This window comes from Triticum aestivum, chromosome 1B (genome assembly GCF_018294505.1).
Source record: "Triticum aestivum cultivar Chinese Spring chromosome 1B, IWGSC CS RefSeq v2.1, whole genome shotgun sequence".
In the NCBI taxonomy this organism is placed as follows: domain Eukaryota; kingdom Viridiplantae; phylum Streptophyta; class Magnoliopsida; order Poales; family Poaceae; genus Triticum; species Triticum aestivum.
In genome coordinates, this window is record NC_057795.1 from 440,461,963 (window position 1) to 440,482,279 (window position 20,317).

Here is a 20,317-nt window from a genome sequence, read left to right on the forward strand (position 1 = left end):
TTTAACAGGCCAAAGTTGTCACGGTCATTGTTTGGCCCAATCAGATATCGACTCGAGCAGGCCGGATGCAAACCGGGCCGTAGTTAGGCCCAACTATATGACAGGCTTTTAACAAGCCGAAATTAATATAGGGCCGAAATGTTAAATGGGCCCTTAATAGGACAAAACTAATATCAGGCCGGATTACTAAATGGGCCTTTAGCAAGTGGGCCCAAAAGCATAGCGTCCAGTCAACGGGCCGAATCTGATATGGGCCATAATTGAGCCCAAAGCCTCTTAAAGGGCCGGACCTGATCTGGGCCGTGATTTGGCCCAGAAAGTGGGAGGCTTTTAACGGGAGGGATCTTATATGGGCCATTATTAGGCCCGGAATGTGGCAGGCCATTAATGGACTGGATCAATTATCGGTCGGCATTTGGCCCAAAACATGGCAGTTAGTTAATGGGTCGGCCTACTAGGGTCCTCAAAATCTTGTGGGCCTACAGCTGGGCCGACCCATTAATATCGGCGCAATCTCGTGGGCCTTTAGCTGGGCCGGCCAATTATGATTCGCAAGAATATTGTGGGCCTTTACCTGGGCCGGCCCATTATGGCACACAAAAATCTTGTGGGCCTTTACCTGGGCCGGCCTATTATGTCCCGTGAAATCTTGTGGGCCTTTAGCTGGGCCATCCCATTATAGTCTGCAAAATCTTGTGGGCCTTTAACTGGGCCAGCCCATTAAGGGCCGCAAAATCTTGTGGGCCATTAGTTGGGCCGGCCCATTTAAACTTGTTGGGTCGTGCCATGTGTCGACGTATCATAGGCGCCTTCTGTCCAGTGAGTGGATGACATCTGTCCCAACGATGAGCCGACACGTGTTTCCTCTAGCCAATGATGATTTTACACGTGGAAAATCCCCATTGGTCGGGGCTGTTAACGGGTTATCGGATCCAAAACCCGACCCGATAGCTTAACGACGTTCCGTTACGGTGGATGCCACGTGTCGGTCACCCTTAACGAAAGCACTTTTGTGACGCACGATTTATCGTCATGGAAGTGGACACTTCCGTGATGATAATTTTGGTAATGTCATGGAACACTCCTACGACAGCACAGGTATGACTATCTTGATTATGTCATAAATTTGTCATGGATGTACATGCATGACAAAAAACGCGATCTACTGTGACAAACACGTATCATCACGGAAGTGTTCTTTTTTGTAGTGCCATTCTCGGCGCAGCCGCTTGGACTGTTGAGCGGACTCGAAATAGAACAAGGGCGTTGCCAATAGCGGGAGGGTTCCCTTGCGTGCAGGTTATCCATACAAGGAGCAAAATCATTCGAGGAAGATAACCCTATATAAAGGAAGTTGCTCAAGGTTTTGCATGACTTAGCTTTTTGTCGCCACGCGGATGGTTGTTGCGGCTGTAGACGACACCGCTCGCCTGGCTGATGGCACCAGACTGATGGAGATGACTTTGACCTTCTCTGCCGCCAGCGTCTGCACTGTCACTTTCCTGCACTAGTGTGGACAGACTGGCTCCAGACGAGCCGACCGCTGGGGCCTTCTTCTTCTTCGGATCCATCATGACGAAGGAGTCGATGTGCTAACTTCTAGACCAGATTTTCACAACCTCACGCCCCCTACCTGGCTCGCCAAAGATGTTGGGGAAAACGACACCTATGGGATCCCAAGGAATCCCTTCTACGGTTGGCGGGGGTGAAGAGCTGCGCAAAGAGCAGGTCCATACGATCAACGCGAGGGGATTTTTACCTAGGTTCGGGCTGCAAACGATGCGTAATACCCTAGTCCTGCTTGTCTGTGTTTATTTGGTGTTCTTATGTTCTTGGACTAGCTACTATGCGTGCATAGTTCCAAAAGTCCGAATCCTTCCACAGTATGCCTCGGGCCTTCTTTTATATGTCAAAGGGCTCGTCATAGTGGCACATAGAAGGTGGAAAGTATATAAAGTATACAGGTCTATCACCTGGAATCATAGGACAAATGCATTTAATGCGCCGCCTACATGTCCTCTTGCTTTATCAGGGTCGGCAACAAAGCTCACCCCGTCCGTCGCGGCCTCGCCTTGTTTCGACGCACGTCCAAGCTGATAAGGCATGCAGCACCATGCTGGATGGCTGGTTGTTGTGCTGGTGCAGTGGCAGGGTCTTCATGAAGATCTGCATGCCACGACGCACGTGCTTGAATGGTTGGCCTAGAAGCCGCATGCTGCCACATAGGCGCTTGCCCAGTTGACGAGCTGGTTGCCGCGTTGGAACGGCCACAGGGCAACAGAGCTTTGGTAGGTGTGGGCCTGGCTGCGGCCCTGCAGATGCCCCCGGCAAGGGTCTTGCCGGGGTCTCGTACGCGTCCCCGGCAATGGTCCTGCCAGGGGTCTTCGGCTCTCCCCAGCAAGGATCTCGCCGGGGGGTCTTCGTCTTTTGGTTCTTATCTAGTTTTGTAGGCCTCTGCCCACAAAGATCTGCATGCCACCACGCAGGTGCCTCCAGAGTCTTGGTTCCGATGTTGACGATGGTGTCAAAACTCTTAGGCTCGAGGGTGGTGGCTTTGCTGGTGTTGGGCAAGTTACCCCGGCAAGGCTTTTGCCAGGGCTACGTAGGCCGCCCTGACAAGGGTGTTGCCAGGGGAAACCCGTCTTGTCGCTTTGCTCTTCATGCCTCTGGCTTGAGTGCTGCTTTGGCAGTTTCGTAATTTTCCTTGCTCTGCCCCGCCAAGCATGGCCGCAGGTGTGGCTATGACTGCCCGTGCACAAGTAAAGGGGTACAAAAAGGCCCCTAATTTTGTACACCGACACTAATTGAAGGAGGATGCATCATTAATTGGTCGTTCAACATTTCGGGAACCGCTACCCTCTCCCTCGTCTGCATTAAAGCCGTATCTGGAACTGCACCACCCGTTGTCAAATCGAATTGTACTGCACCGCCCGCTGCACGCCCGGCTAAACACGCCTTCTCGCCTCCATCTATGCCTAGTTACTGAATTTTAGTTGCAAAAATTAGATACTGCTAGCATTTTTTAGCTTCATATTTTGACAAATCGCAGTGTTACAAGGTTGACAAATGGCAATGTTACTAGATTAACAAATGTCAATTTTTTCAGTTTGACAAATGGCAACATACCCAATATGACAGATGCAAATCTTACCAAATTGTTTGTAAGAGGTAGCACATGGGTCATCCAACAGAACCGTTTGCGTTCAAGAGATGCACAAATCCCGCTCTCACTTTGCATACGGGTGTTCTATCTAAAACGTTTGTGATCAAGAGCCATTATAACCAAGACACGTGGCGTCACGTGAATGGTTAACAGAACGCACACGGTTTGAATTATACAAACGTTTGAGATATTAAAGTGGCAGCTATTTTTTCAAAATGCCTTCGTTGGCTGTTATTCGAGTGCGCCTTCTCTCAAATGGACACGAAAAATACCACAGCATGTCGGGGGCCATTCCATGATAGCATGCCAAGTTTCATGAATTTTAGACGAGTTTTGTATTTACTAGAATTTAAAAACAAAGTATCTCAACGCTTTGCCATCAATCAACGGTGCCCTGGTGTTTGAAATTCATTCACATTTCTTGCATTGTACCTAAGCATGCACCCAAGTACAAAGATTTGATTTTTCAACCAATTTATATGCACTGGAGCATGTGCATGTATTCCAAATTTGAATTATGCACATAAATGCATTAAAAACTCAGTTAATGCATAAAAATGTCCAAATGAACCCCGAAAAATCACAAAAATTGACACAACACTCCTGTTGTTCTATGTTGACACGAGAAAAAAAATTGAAAGCAATAAGAGGCAATGGATATCGTTTCGTCCACAAAGGTGGGACGTTCCCTACCGAAACCATCATGATTGTTGTGAGAAGCTCTGGTTTGTGAGAAGCATATACCCAAACCTTCCCCAAATGGGACAAAAATTTACCATGGCATGTTGATGCCGCTCCATGATAGCATGCCAAGTTTCATGAATTTCAAACGAGTATTGGATTTACTAGAATTTAAAAACCAGGTATCTCAATGTTTGCGGTCGAGTGACGGTGGCAGGGTGTTTGACATCCATTCCCATTTCTTGCATGGGACCTAAGCATGCACCCAAGGACAAAGATTTGTTTTTTCAACCAATTTATATGCACTGGAGCATGTGCATGTTTTGAATTATGCACATAAATGCATTGAAAACTCAGTTAATGCATAAAAATGTCCAAACGAAGCCTTAATAATTCCAATTCTTTTACGATACACATATAGTTGCATGTTCACTGCAGATAAAAGGTCTAGCAATTCAAACACCGTCCATTGCCGTTGTGACCCCATTATGTAATTCAAATCAAGACGAAAAATCAAGTAGATCCCACACAGTTTATTATAACCAACCGTGTGAGATGCAGCATAAAATATCTTGGAGCACCGCCAAAGTATAGTACACATACGGCTTATGCGAGAAGGTGCGACCGCTACAGTCCACAGCCTGCTCTAAATAAGGGACCGTGTCTGATGACACTTTGCGCGCCCATTTTTTCGCTGAAGCGATTCCAAATTTTCGGCTTCCGCAAAAATATCTACCTTCCCGCCCCTCCCCCTCACCAAGAGCCACATTTCCCCTATTTCCGCCTTCCTTTCCAAGTTCAAACCTTCACTCCTTGCTTGCAGCATCGCCTCCTCACTGGCAACCCTCCTTCACGCTGCTCAGCCTCGCCTATCCAAGCAGGTAATCCACACCTGACCCCCATCCTCCTCCTCCTTCCACATCCCACGTGATCTGACCGCCGGCGCGAGCGCGACACCTTCCACCCAAATCACCGACCCCTCCACCAAATAAGCGCCGCCCTAAGCCATGGTGCACACAGTATAGCCAGGATCTCAAGGAGCATTTGGCAGCGGAGAAGCAAATCGTGGCCGCATGCACGAATGAGGTCGCGATGGCTGCCATTCGTGCGGACCCCCAGATCTTGGAGGAGCACCTCACCATCGAGGCCACCGTCCACGCCTCGCGCGCCGATGCCATGATGCGGTTGGCTGCTTTAAATGACAGTTCGTGGTGTTTTCTCAAGGCCACCATCGGTGCCTTCAACGAAGACTACGAGGTGTTTTCTTAGCGTGCACATGCTTACCTCATCTCGAGAGCCAGCAGGTTGGTGCTCGGAGTGGCTCAGGCAACTCACCACTACGAAGAGGGCACCCACGATGCGGAGGCCTCGCCCTCTTCCATGTCCAAGGAGCCAATCATCAGCGATATCTCCGACAATGAGGAGTAGCTTGTCTTATTAGCTCACTATAAGGACTCATGTTCAGTTTGCTAGCTACTGCCTTTCATTAACAAATTCTAGTGGATTGTGCTACCTACTTTTACCATGCAATCTTCTGCTCTAGAGTATATGTTCCATATGTCGTGCAATGTGGTGTTCAGTTAACTATTTGGTTCAATTCTGCAAATGTGATGTTCAATTCTTCAGGGTGCAATTTTCCAAGTTGTCAAGCATGCTTGGTTTGGTTAACTGTCTGATCTTCTATTAGGAGTATGTTATATTGTGCAATGTGGTGCTCAGTTAAGGTTTGGTTCATTTGTTGTGATGTTTAGTTAACTGGTTGGTTCAATTCTGCAATGTGATGTTCAATTGTTGTGGGTGCATTCTGTATTGTATACCATGTGAGAAATAAATCGAATTTGGTTGTACTAAATACATGAGAAACAAATACAATTGCTATATTTCCAAGTTGTTAAGCATGCTTGGTTTCGTTAACTGTCTGATCTTCTATTAGGAGTATGTTATATTGTGCAATGTGATGCTCAGTTAACGTTTGGTTCATTTGTTGTGGTGTTTAGTTAACTGCTTGGTTCAATTCTGCAATGCGATGTTCAATTGTTGTGGCTGCATTCTACTATTGTATACCATGTGAGAAATAAATCAAATTTGGCTGTACTAATTACATGAGAAACAAATACAATTGCTATATTTCCAAGTTGTTAAGCGTGCTTGGTTTGGTTAACTGTTTGATCTTCTATTAGGAGTATGTTATATTGTGCAATGTGGTGCTCAGTTAACGTTTGGTTCATTTGTTGTGGTGTTTAGTTAACTGCTTGGTTCAATTCTGCAATGCGATGTTCAATTGTTGTGGTTGCATTCTGTTATTGTATACCATGTGAGGAATAAATCGAATTTGGCTGCACTTAATACATGAGAAACATATACATACAAGTGCTATATTTCCTAGTTCTTAATCATGCTTGGTTTGGATAAATGGGTTTTCCATGTGGCTTGAATTAATCTGATGAATCTGTAATGTGCTTATTTATCATCAACATATTTTACTCATAACATGCGAACCCTTACTTAACCTGATGACTAACTACCTTATATGTGTTGCAGAAATAATGGGAAGCACTGGGGTTTACAAGATGGTACTAACTATTATACCTTGCCTTTTTTTATTCATTTGCCCCATTTCCAATATAGAGAAGATATTTATGCACATCCTTGTTTTCAGGCCTTTCCAAAGCAGTTCACTGATGATTACCTCTCAAATCACCTCTGTGGTCAAGAGGCGAGGAAAGTTTTCATACAACACCCACAGTTCAATATTGAAGTGTTCTTGAAGAGGTCGAAGGATGGACGGTCAATCATCCATAGGCACTAGCCTAAAGTTGCAAATACCTTCAACATGAATGAAGGCTCAATATTCGCCTTCCGCTTCAGCAGTTTTCCAAATGAGATGCATATGTCTATGTACCGTCTATGATGTTAATTTTGGAAGGTTCTAGATGTTGCATGTGAAACTTGGTGCTGGTGCAGTTGTGTAATGGGGTAGCTGAGTGCTGAAGCTATATCATGTTGTACTCGGATGTATTTCAATTATGAAATCCTGCTTCCTTAATATGGAAATGAAATATATTATGTGCTTCATATGAATGTCTGAAAGTGCAACTATCCCTAGGTGGTTTTGGTAATTCCTAACAACATATAGCTCATTGGGCTAATACTATTCCAAGGAAAATATTTCAGGAAAGCTCAATGAATGGCATGGCATGGATGAGGAAAGTGGATCCCTCAAAATATTTTAGTGATCCAAGATCACATTGAGTCTATAGGAAAAGCCAATACTATCAAGGAGGGATGAGGTGTTGCTTAAGGAGTTTCTTGCTCCACAGTGCTTAGTGATATGCTCCAAAAACCTTCAACTACTTTCTCATATCCACATATGACCCAAACCAAAAGTCAAACTCGGCCCCACCGATTCTTTCTATCTGGTGCCACCGAGTTTAGATGTCATAGCCACTGCCACAAACCCTAGGCAAATCGGTTTCACCTATAGGGATCTCGGTCTCACCGAGATGGGATTGTAATCTCTCGGTTTCCCTTTGTAACGTTTCGGTCTAATCGAAGTGAGCGATCGGTCCCACCGAGATTGCAATGTAAACTCTCTGTTTCCTTTTTGTAACATTTCGGTCTCACCGAAATGAGCGAATCGGTCCCACCGAGTTTACCTGACCAACTCTCTGGTTAGCTTATTACCAAAATCGGTCTCACCGAGTTTATGTAATCGGTCTCACCAAGATTACGTTATGCCCTAACCCTAACCATATCGGTCCTACTGAGTTGCATGTCGGTCCCACCTAAAACCCTAACGGTCACTAGGTTTACTGAATTGGTCTGACCGAGTTTGTTGATTCGGTCCCACCTAGATTGGTAAATTGTGTGTAACGGTTAGATTTTGTGTGGAGGCTATATATACCCCTCCACCTCCTCTTCATTCGTGGAGAGAGCCATCAGAACAAACCTACACTTCCAACTTACCATTTCTGAGGGAGAACCACCTACTCATGTGTTGAGGCCAAGATATTCCATTCCTACCATATGAATCTTGATCTCTAGCCTTCCCCAAGTTGCTTTCCACTCAAATCTTCTTTCCACCAAATCCAAATCCTGTGAGAGAGAGTTGAGTGTTGGGGAGACTATCATTTGAAGCACAAGAGCAAGGAGTTCATCATCAACGCACCATTTGTTACTTCTTGGAGAGTGGTGTCTCCTAGATTGGCTAGGTGTCACTTGGGAGCCTCCGACAAGATTGTGGAGTTGAACCAAGGAGTTTGTAAGGGCAAGGAGATCGCCTACTTCGTGAAGATCTACCGCTAGTGAGGCAAGTCCTTCGTGGGCGACGGCCATGGTGGGATAGACAAGGTTGCTTCTTCGTGGACCCTTCTTGGGTGGAGACCTCCGTGGACTCGCAGTCGTTACCCTTCGTGGGTTGAAGTCTCCATCAACGTGGATGTATGATAGCACCACCTATCGGAACCACGACAAAAACATCCGTGTCTCCAATTGTGTTTGAATTCTCCAAACCCTTCCTCTTTACATTCTTACAAGTTGCATGCTTTACTTTCCGCTGCCCATATACTCTTTGCATGCCTGCTTGAATTGTGTGTAGATTGCTTGACTTGTGCAAGAATAGCTAAAATCTGCTAAAGACTAAAATTGGGAAAAGGTTAAGTTTTTAATAGGTCAAGTAGTCTAATCACCCCCCCCCTCTAGACATACTTCAAGATCCTACAAGTGGTACCAGAGTTTTAGTCTCCATTTTCTTTGATTTCCATAGCTTTTGGTGGTCATAGCCTTGGTTTCACAACCTAGGAGAGTATGGCGTCTAGCGAGGGAAATTATCACCGTAGAGGTCCTTACTTTGATGGCACTAATTTTGCTAGTTGGAAGCATAAGATGAAAATGCATATTCTCGGGCATAACCCCGTCGTTTCAGCTATTGTTTGTATTGGCTTGCAAGGTGAATTCTTTGATGGGAGAGAACCAAACCGTGAAGCTAGCGCGGATGAGTTGAAGATGCTGCAATACAACGCTCAAGCTTGTGATATCCTCTTCAATGGATTGTGCCCCGAAGAATTCAACAAAATCAGCCGTCTTGAGAATGCAAAGGAAATTTGGGATACTTTGATTGATATGCATGAAGGTACTGACTCCGTCAAGGAATCCAAATTGGATGTGCTCCAAAGTCAACTTGACAAATTCAAAATGAAGGATGGTGAAGGTGTCGCTGAAATGTACTCTAGGCTTGCTCTTATCACAAATGAGATTGCGAGCTTAGTAAGTGAAGAGATGACCAACAGATTCATCATCAAGAAGATCCTCAGAGCATTGGATGGAAAATATGATACCGTGTGCACATTGATTCAAATGATGCCAAACTACAAGAATCTCAAGCCAACAGAAGTAATTGGAAGAATTGTTGCTCATGAGATGTCACTCAAGGACAAAGAGGAACTTCACAACAAGTCAAGTGGTGCTTACAAAGCCTCATGTGAAGCCCCTACATCATCAAGTGGGAAACAAACCTTCAATGAAGAATTGAGCTTAATGGTGAAGAACTTCAACAAATTCTACAAGAGTAGAAGCAAAGAAAGAAGCTCCAAGTCAAGGTCCTACAATGACAAAAGATCTTCTAGTCGAGAGCGCAATTGCTACAATTGTGGGAGACCCGGACACTATTCCAATGAGTGTACGACACCCTACAAAAGAAGAGAAGATTCTCCCAAGAGAAGAAGTAGAAGAGAAGAATCACCGCCAAGAGAGAGAAGGAGTAGAGATGATCGTTATGAACGAAGAACATCCCGGAGAAGCAAGGATTTAGAAAGGAAGGACAAGTCATCAAGGAGCTACACAAAACGAAGACATCAAGCTCATGTTGGTGAATGGGTATCCGGTTCAGACTCTGAACATCACTCCGAGAGAAGTTATCACTCCGACTCCGAACATACTCAAGATGAAGGTGTTGCCGGTCTAGCACTTGTGTCAACCAACTCCTACGACATATTTGATTCACCAAATGAAGGACTTGGAAGATGCTTCATGGCTAAAGGCCCTAAGGTAACACACCCCGAGTATGTTGATTTCAATAGTGATGAAGATGACTTGTTAGGTGATGATGATTTACTTGTTGACAACTCTAGTGATGAATACTATGATGAAACGTCAATTAATCATGCTAAAACGAATGACAATGATAAGGAGAAGATTGAGCTTCTAACTAAAGAACTAAACACTCTTAAGTTAGCTCATGAAACTATCTTTGAAGATCATCGAGAACTTTTAAGGGCTCATGAGAAGTTACGCTTTGAAAAGCTCAACCTTGAGCAAGAGCATGAGTTCTTAAAAGCAATCAATGATGATCTTCGCAAGAAAAGTTCTTCTTATATTGCCAAGCGTTTACTCTTATCTACTTACATGCCTCAAGTCAAGTCTAGTAACAAAAACAAGAAGGATTCTTCCTCTAGTAGTAACAATCATCATGCTAAATCTAATATTGTTGCTTCTAGTAGTTCTCTTGATTCCACTAATGATTCTCTTAGCCAAGTTACACTTGAGCACGAAAATAGCTTATTGAAGGGAATTATACAGAAAGGTGTGTACAAGAGCCTTGACGGGAGTAAGCAATTTGAGGAAATTGTACGCAAGCAAGGAAGGCACCGGAAGAACCAAGGTGTTGGTTTTGAACGAAAGTTCAATGCCAATGGAGTTGAGTGGGAAGAAGATCAATACCCCAAGACGAAGTTTGTTCCTCAACAAGAGAAGTATGATCCTACTTCCTTTAAGGGGACACAAGCTCAAGATGATCTTCCACCACAAGACCACAAGCAAAAAGGCAAGGACAAGCTTCAAGAGGAAATTTATGCATTTGAAGAAGCTCCTAAGGCCTTCGTCAAGTGGGTTCCCAAGACTACGTCAAGTTCTACTTCATCAAGTTTGACTACAACACCAAGGATTCCCATCAAGATGATGTGGATACCGAAGAAGATGAACTAGAGAGTTCTTGAGGGTGACTCCGCCAACATTCTTCACTCATATCATTTTGGCAAGGACAAGTGCAATCAACTTCCACATCTTGCACTAGTTCAAGGAGTCACAAACCCTCTTGTTGGTAAGACAAGGGACAAGGTAACCTAATGCTTTCATGGGCATCATCTTGTGTGTGCATCATTCTATGTCTATGGATATCCTTGTTTGTTCCTTGTGGGACTAACCCGTATAGGTATTGAAAGTGCAACTCACTCCAAAGGATTGCTCCAAATGATCTTCGTCAACATTGAGCATCCACATCTTCAACACCTACATGAAGTCATCATCGACAAAACCCAAGGTTAGTTCATCCCTCTAAGGGGGGATCTCACATCCAGGGGGAGCTTAACTCTAAGAATTGAGTCAAAGCAACTCTAATGGTGTGAACACATTAATGCTTTATGTAAAAGTGGTAACCCCACTTGAGCTTAAACGATGAGTATGACCTATGATCAAATGTTCTCATTTGACTCCTAAGTCAATATACTCTTATATAGATGACCTAGTCATCGCCAATTGTTTGATAGATGCTAGAATTGGTTGTGCATGCTTTGGCACATATTTCATTTGCCATTTTATTGTGTGAGCATGTTGGTTGCATATTTAACTCATTCAAGGACATCCACTTGTTGATTTGATTGTTTGGTTTCTTTTATTTTTGCCAAGTGGATGAACAAGAATGCCTAAGAACCTTCTTTAGCTATCTATGCTTTTCTTGTCTCAAACTCTATTCATGCTACATCACAAAATTTGATCAAGTCAGATTCGAACCACTCTGTGTGAGGAGCACTCGGAGTCCCTGATTCGTCATGGACTTAAACTTCCAAAACTTCTTTGTGCGTTTCGGTCTGACCGATTCCTCCATTTCGGTCATACCGAGATCACTCAGTCGATCTAGGTTTTCAATCTCGGTGCAACCGATTTGAACTTTTCGGTCTCACCGAGTTGCAGTAACTGTCAACAGTTATGCATCTCGGTGCCACCGAGTTGTTCCACTCAGTCACACCGACAGGGTCGGGCTATATATACTCACGGGCAAAAAATTGGAAAACTTTCTCCAAAACCCCTTCGCCCGCGCGTAGCTCGCTCTGCCACCTGGGTCTCCGGATCGTCGACTTCGTCGCCAGCCACCTCCTGTCGCTGGTCTCCGCCGCCATCAACGGAATTCAACCCCACCAGTCCCGCCGTAGCGAGTTCATCACCAAGCTAGGGTATGGACTCGATCACAGTGCTATCCCCATCCAATTCCTAGCACATTGTGTTCATAATGATTCTTGCCATGATTCAAACGACTCTATCCACTCAAAACAATCGTTAGAATAGATGCGATTTGGAAATTTAGGGTTAGGTTTCCGCCGAAACCATCTCGGACCCACCGAGTTGTAAAACTCGGTTCCACCGATTCGGCTAAGGCCATTGCACAAGTGATTCTCGGTCTGACCGAGAATTGCAAATCGGTGTGACCGAGTTTAGAACTTTGTGAAACCTTAGCAGTCTCGGTGCCACCGAACTGTGACTCGTTTTGACCGAGTTCACTAGTTTAGGTTCCAAAAGCTGCTTCGGTATCACCGAGTTTGCAAATCGGTTGATCCGAAATGCTTTCTGTGGAAAACTAAAACTAAGTTTTTGAGTCTTTTTTTTGCAAAAACCTCTGTATTTTGTGATGCTCATCCACTCTATCTCATCTATAACTATTCACAGGGTCAGCAGTTAGTGTTTGCAGTATGTCAGACCAAAGTGATAGCCAGAACAAGTCATAAGAGCAGATTCACATGAGTGAGGGCACTAGTCCCTCTAGCACTTCAGATGAAGGCAGTAGGAGCACTCCAAGCAATTTGCCCAAAGCTGCCACGAGGGCTAGAAAGAAGAAGACCTCAGAATCTGAGGATGAAGACTATGTGGCAGCTGAGGATGAAGCCACTTCTAAAAAGAAAGTGCTCAGAAAGGAGTATGGCACAACTGCAACTATCAAGCCTAGCATGAAGATCAAGGTGCCTGCTAAGAGGACTCCCATGTCCAAAGCCAGAGCCTCCACTCAAGACCCAGAGACATCTAATCCCAAAGAGGCTGCTGCAGAAGGGAAGAAGAGGAAGGAAAGGGTCAAGAAGACCATGGCCAGAGTTGTTGGACAACCTTCCATGATGGAAGAGGAGGAGGAAGAAGAGGTTTCTGCACGAGCACCTAAGGCTCCAAAGCTGATGGGTGATGCTATAAGGTCAGGGGTTGCATCATCAAAGCCCAAAGAAGCACCCAAATCTGCCTCCAAGCCAAAGACATCACCTAAGAGGAATACCAAGAGCATACCAACTGCTGAGAAGAAGAAGGCCCCAATGCCTGAAGTGGTTGCTGAAGAAGAAGAGGAAGGACAAGTTCTGAGGAAGCTGAAACCCAAGATCCCATACCACAATGATGCTGACCCAGTGGCTGAGAACATGAAGTTGAGAAAGGATGCAGGGCTTAGACAATCGAGATTGTCTGATCCATATGCAATCAGGAGAAGGACTGCTGTTGATTACAGGTTCCACACTAAGGAACAACAGGATTTCTATGAGATTGTGCTATTGGACAAGAAGCCAATTGTTTGTGATATGAGGTGGGTGGATTGGAAATTCATCAAGGAGAATGAGGAACACTATCCTGGAGTGTATGACAGCTTTAGTGCTTGTGGAGTTGCAGACTTTGTGGGACAGAAACTCACAAAGTGGAATGAGGAGCTTATAATGCAATTCTACTCCACAGCACATTTCTATCCAGATGGCAGGATAGTATGGATGTCTGAAGGTACAAGGTACCAATCAACTATTGAGGAATGGGCAAATCTGATCAATGCCCCTAAGGAGAGTGAAGATGACTTGGATGTCTATGCCAAGAAGAAGAAGGATCACAATTCCATGGCACACATGTACAAGGAGATCCCGGATAAAGCTCTTGAGACTCATCAGTTTGGATCTGTACACTTTCTTCTGTCAGGACTGCCAACGATCAACTGGATCCTTAGGCACATCCTCTTGCCCATGTCACGTGACCACAACATGATCAGAGGCCATGCTATCAACTTGCTTCACATATTTGATGTGCCTCAGAAGTTTAAGGTCATGAGCCTCATAGTTGAGACTATCAAGAGGACAGCAGCAGACCAGAAGAGAAGTTGTGGGTATGCCCCACAAATCCAGGAGCTGATCAACTTGAAGATGGGCACAGGCACATATCAGTTGGATAAGGAACATTTTCCTATCTATCCAGACTTTGAGGACAATGAAGTTGTGATGAATGAGGATGAACCATCATCAGTGCAAGCACAGGAGAAGAAGGAGAAGGCCAGGACAGAGAAAGCTACCAAGATGCCAACCATGGAAGAGGCATCTTAGTACTTTTTGAAGAGCAAAAAAGATCAACTAGGCTACTTGATTGCATCCACTCTGAGGATTGAGAAAGGGCTGGCCACCTTGACTCAAAACTAGGAGAGCCTGGAGAGGATCATGGAGCAGAAGTTCTATGACTTGGATGTTAAAGTTACTAAGATCCAATCTGTTGTTGAGCGGCTTCAGGATGACATGCAGGAGAGGAAGGGCGGGACAACCACAGATGCATTTGCCAGAGTGCCTCGAGCTCAGAGATCAGCTGCAGTGCCAGTGACAGACACCAGATCCACTTCATCTGCACTAGCTACAGGTCCTACAGCTCCAGTGCAACCAGCTTCAGAACCTACACCTCCAGCTCCATCCACATCAACTGAAGTCTTCGTCCAAGGAGCCATCTCTACACCACCACACCAAGACCAAGCCTGAGAGCCGATCTAGCACTATGCATTTTCTATGAACTTTTTGGTAACTTGTTGGCAAAGGGGGAGAAAAATTTATAGGTCATAGGCTGCGAGAGAGAGAGAGAGTTTGCTTTTGTTCTCTCTTGTTTTGGTGGTTGAACTCTATTTTCTTTTGCTTGCTTGAGATACTATGTTATTGCCTGTGTGAGACATTGATGATCATGTGTTTGATCATAAGCTACACTTATGCTTGTTGGATGACATTATCCCTTTTATCTCTATATGATCATTCACTTTGCTTGGTGATGAGTGCATGTATTCAATCTTTACTATTTTGAGCACTCCACCAAGATGTATGTGACATGGAAGAGTAACCCATGAGCCTAATTCCTTGTGCATTTGCAGTCCAAAGCAAATCTTAAATCTATTCACAAATTTAGGGGGAGCTCTTGCTTATCACATACTTCTCAAAGCGACGATGTTTTTCAATCTTATTATCATCTGTCGAAGCTTTGATCCATATGTTGTCATCAATTACAAAAAAGGGGGAGATTGAAAGTGCAACATATAGCTCATTGGGCTAATACTATTCCAAGACAAATATTTCAGGAAAGCTCAATGAATGGCATGGCATGGATGAGGAAAGTGGATCCCTCAAAATAATAAGGACAATAGGATTAGCTCAAGCTCAAAAGATCAAGACTCTGCATTTTATATTTTAGTGATCCAAGATCACATTGAGTCTATAGGAAAAGCCAATACTATCAAGGAGGGATGAGGTGTTGCTTAATGAGTTTCTTGCTCCACAGTGCTTAGTGTTATGCTCCAAAAACCCTCAACTACTTTCTCATATCCACATATGACCCAAACCAAAAGTCAAACTCGTCCCCACCAATTCTTTCTATCCGGCGCCACCGAGTTTAGATGTCATAGCCACTGCCACGAACCCTAGGCAAATCGGTTTCACCGATAGGGATCTCGGTCTCACCGAGATGGGATTGTAATCTCTCTGTTTCCCTTCATAACGTTTCAGTCTAACCGAAGTGAGCGATCGGTCCCACCGAGATTGCAATGTAAACTCTTTGTTTCCTTTTTGTAACATTTCGGTCTCACCGAAATGAGCGAATCGGTCCCACCGAGTTTACCTGACCAACTCTCTGGTTAGCTTATTACCAAAATCGGTCTCACCGAGTTTGTGTAATCGGTCTCACCAAGATTATGTTATGCCCTAACCCTAACCATATCGGTCCTACCGAGTTGCATGTTAGTCCCATCGAAAACCCTAACAGTCACTAGGTTTACTGAATCGGTCTGACCGAGTTTGTTGATTCGGTCCCACCGAGATTGGTAAATTGTGTGTAACGGTTAGATTTTGTGTGGAGGCTATATATACCCCTCCACCTCCTCTTCATTCGTGGAGAGAGCCATCAGAACAAACCTACACTTCCAACTTACCATTTCTGAGAGAGAACCACCTACTCATGTGTTGAGGCCAAGATATTCCATTCCTACCATATGAATCTTGATCTCTAGCCTTCCCCAAGTTGCTTTCCACTCAAATCTTCTTTCCACCAAATCCAAATCCTGTGAGAGAGAGTTAAGTGTTGGGGAGACTGTCATTTGAAGCACAAGAGCAATGAGTTCATCATCAACGCACCATTTGTTACTTCTTGGAGAGTGGTGTCTCCTAGATTGGCTAGGTGTCACTTGGGAGCCTCCGACAAGATTGTGGAGTTGAACCAAGGAGTTTGTAAGGGCAAGGAGATCGCCTACTTCGTGAAGATCTACCGCTAGTGAGGCAAGTCCTTCGTGGGCGACGGCCATGGTGGGATAGACAAGGTTGCTTCTTCGTGGACCCTTCTTGGGTGGAGCCCTCCGTGGACTCGCGCAGTCGTTACCCTTCGTGGGTTTAAGTCTCCATCAACGTGGATGTACGATAGCACCACCTATCGGAACCACGACAAAAACATCCGTGTCTCCAATTGTGTTTGAATTCTCCAAACCCTTCCCCTTTACATTCTTGCAAGTTGCATGCTTTAATTTCCGCTGCCCATATACTCTTTTCATGCTTTCTTGAATTGTGTGTAGATTGCTTGACTTGTGCAAGAATAGCTAAAATCTGCTAAAGACTAAAATTGGGAAAAGGTTAAGTTTTTAATAGGTCAAGTAGTCTAATCACCCCCCCCCCTCTAGACATACTTCAAGATCCTATAATGTCAATTACATTATTAAATGGATTGTTAATAATAGGGCACTTAGCCTGCTAATTGGCCAATTAGCCTGCTAATTGGGTTTCCCTGTTACAAACGGTTATTGAGAAAACACCGTGGGCGATGACCTCAGGCAATGCACACAGTTTCTAGGAATAAACCATGTTGGATCAATGAACAATCACACACGACATTCTCTTGAAAACTGTTTACGTTACGCCACCTTACGCAAATGTTTTCCTTGGAGTGCCTATATGGGATGTATGTACAAATAGAAAGTTTAGTGGGGACTGACTGTGTGGGATGTACTTACGACCAGAAATGATTTTGCCTGTGTAGTTGTATTTTTAGCACTACTGTACGTATAATCGTATTTGGTCACTCGTCGGTCTCACATGACCTCATTTTGTCGAGCGTGTGTGCCAGGAGGGCATATCCCCGGCGGTTTCTGGGTCGTGTCGGAAGGACCCCCTATCGCAGTCACTCACTAGGTGATGGTTCCGAACGCCGTCGCTGAAAGGGGTTAAAAACCATTTGTATAGCATCGACATGTACCAGTGCATGATCAAGTAACAAACTATTCACATGCTAAAGTATAGAGCATAAAGTTTCTTGAAAACTAACAAACTATGTTCTCAATCATCAAAGGATTGCAATTCATCTTACTTTCAGGAAGGGTCTATGTAAGAGCTTGGATTTAGCAAATTCCACATACTCAACTATCAAATAGTCTTTCATGATTGCTAACACTCAAAACATATTTTTAGAAAAAATAGCAACCATCAAACACAAAGAAAGATAGGGGCTTAATGTTTCGCCTCCCAACTTATTTATCATATAGATAATTGTCAACAATAACAATTCATGGTTAAATATATTTGAATGGCCATATATGCTTGGATCTTTCCCCATCACATGATACTTGCCAACTAGAGAACAATTGAGGTTGAAATGAGAAGGAATACTATTGACTCTTGCATAAAACTAAATACGTAAAAGTAAAAAAGATAGGCCCTTTGCAGAGGGAAGCAGAGGTTGTCATGCACTTTTTATTTTTGAATGTGCAAACCCTTAATGCAAAGGAACGTCACATTATATTTCCTTTGTGATAGCAACCTTTATTATGCAGTTCATCACTTTTATTTCTTACCATTGCAAGTTCGTACAAGACTTATTTTCCCTTACAATAAAATATTATACATATTCAGGAGCAATGTATTGCTTTTTTGCACCGATGACAACTTACTTGAAGAATCTTATTCAATCCATAGGTAGATATGGTGAACACTTAAGGCAAGAAACTAGGATTAAGAGTTTTTGGATGCACAAGTAGTATCTCTACTTAGTACAAATTTTTGGCTAGCAAAAGATCTTAAGCAAGCACCACATGTTGGAGGATCCCTAACAATATAGCTTCTATACAAATATACCCAAACATAACTCATTACGTTGTCTTTCTTGTCCAACTTCAACTAATTTGCTCAAGTTTGAAAATAATTAATGGGGCTCGCAATCATAAAAGATGTCCAAGATAGTATATTTATATGTGAAATCTGCCTTCCTTTCTTTCATGAATTGTTCAAGCGAGCAACATTGTGTTTGCTAACTTTCAATAAATTTTACCACCTATACTTCTTATATGTGAAGTCATTACTCCCCATGGGATAAGCATATGAAACATATATAATTTTGTATTTATGATATTCAATTTTCATTCAACCATTTACTCATAGGATATAAGTGAAGCACGAGAGTAAATGACAAACTACTCCAAAAAGATATGAGTGAAGATCAATGAGTAGTCAAATAATTAAATAGTTATGTGAAGACTCTCTCTCATTAAAAAATAGATCTTAAGTATTTTATTCAAACAACAATCAAAACAAAATAAAATGACATTCCAAGGATAGCACATATCATGTGAAGAAGCAAAAACTTACTCTCAACCAAAACTGACCGATCATTGTTGAACAAGAAAGGTGGGATGCTAACCAGGCAACCCCTAAGCTTAGATGTTTGAGACTTCTTGAAATATTAACTAGGGATGCCTTGGGCATCCCCAAGCTTGAGCTTTTGTCTCTCCTTAATTTCTCTCATATCACCATTTCCCTCAAAAACTTCATCCCCACAAAACTCAACAAGAACTCGTGAGATAAGTTAGTAAAAATCAATGCAAAACTTTACCATTCTCAACTGTAGAAAATCACTAAAATTATAATTTGACTTTGCATATTAAATGCCTCTCAATATTTAATACTCCCATCCTCAAATAGAATCATTAAACAAGCAAGCATATGCAAATAATGCAATTGTAACAGCAATATGTCAAAACAGGACAGTCTATAAAGGATGCAATAATGTTCATACTTCCCTAACTCCAAAAACTCTGAAAAAATACCACACTGTAAAAAAATTGTTATAGCTCACTGTGAAAAATTTTCAAGATTTTATCATGTTCTGAATATTCACAAATATTCAAAGCATAACAATAAACTTTTTGTTTTCAAACAGCAACATACAAACTTGCAAAATAAGCATGGTCAGGGCTATACTTGACATTTTTATTGAAATAAAAGATGCAAAACATTCAAAAATTCTTTTCTGAGCCCGGGCTCATCTGCACCCACGCTGAATAAAAAATTCAAAACAAATACTAGAAAATTCAAGAAAATCCATTTTTTCCCATGGTAGACAATTTGGTGCGTGAGGTCCGACCCAATTTTCATATAATTTGCACAACTTAGCAACTCTCGGGAAAAAAGACAAATTCGGGGTCTGTAAAACAGTTTACTGTTCACGTACTATTTTGACCCGATTTGTCTTTTTTGCTGAGAGTTACTCATATGTCCAAATGAGCTAATATTTAGAGCGAGCCTCACGCAATAAATTGTCTACCATGGGAATAAATTTGGATTTTTTTGAAATTTTCTAGTATTTTTTTGATTTTTTTCTAATCGGGTGCACATGAGCCTGGGCACCGAATCGATGCACTCCAAAACATTACTCTAAATAACAGAAAGCAAATACTAATAAAATAAAATGAAGCTCCAAGAAAAACTCATATCATGTGACGAATAAAAATATAGCTCCAAATGAGGTTACCGATAATGTTGGTGACAAAAGAGGGGATGCCTTCCGGGGCATCCCCAAGCATAGTTGCTTGGGTATTCCTTGAATACTACCTTGGGATGCCTTGGGAATCCCTAAGCTTAGGGTCATGCCACTCCTTATTCTTCGCATATCGATATCTCACCCAAAACTTGAAAACTTCAATCACACGAAATTTAACGGAACTTCGTGAGATAGGTTAGTATAGTAAAACAAATCATTCACTTGGGTACTTTCAAAGACAAGATTCATAATTGTTTCCACATTATGCCTACTGTATTCCATAATTTCCATAAATTATATTAAGCAATATAAGCCATAAAACAAGCAAACTATGCATTGAAAACAGAATCTGTCAAAAACATAACAGTATGTAAT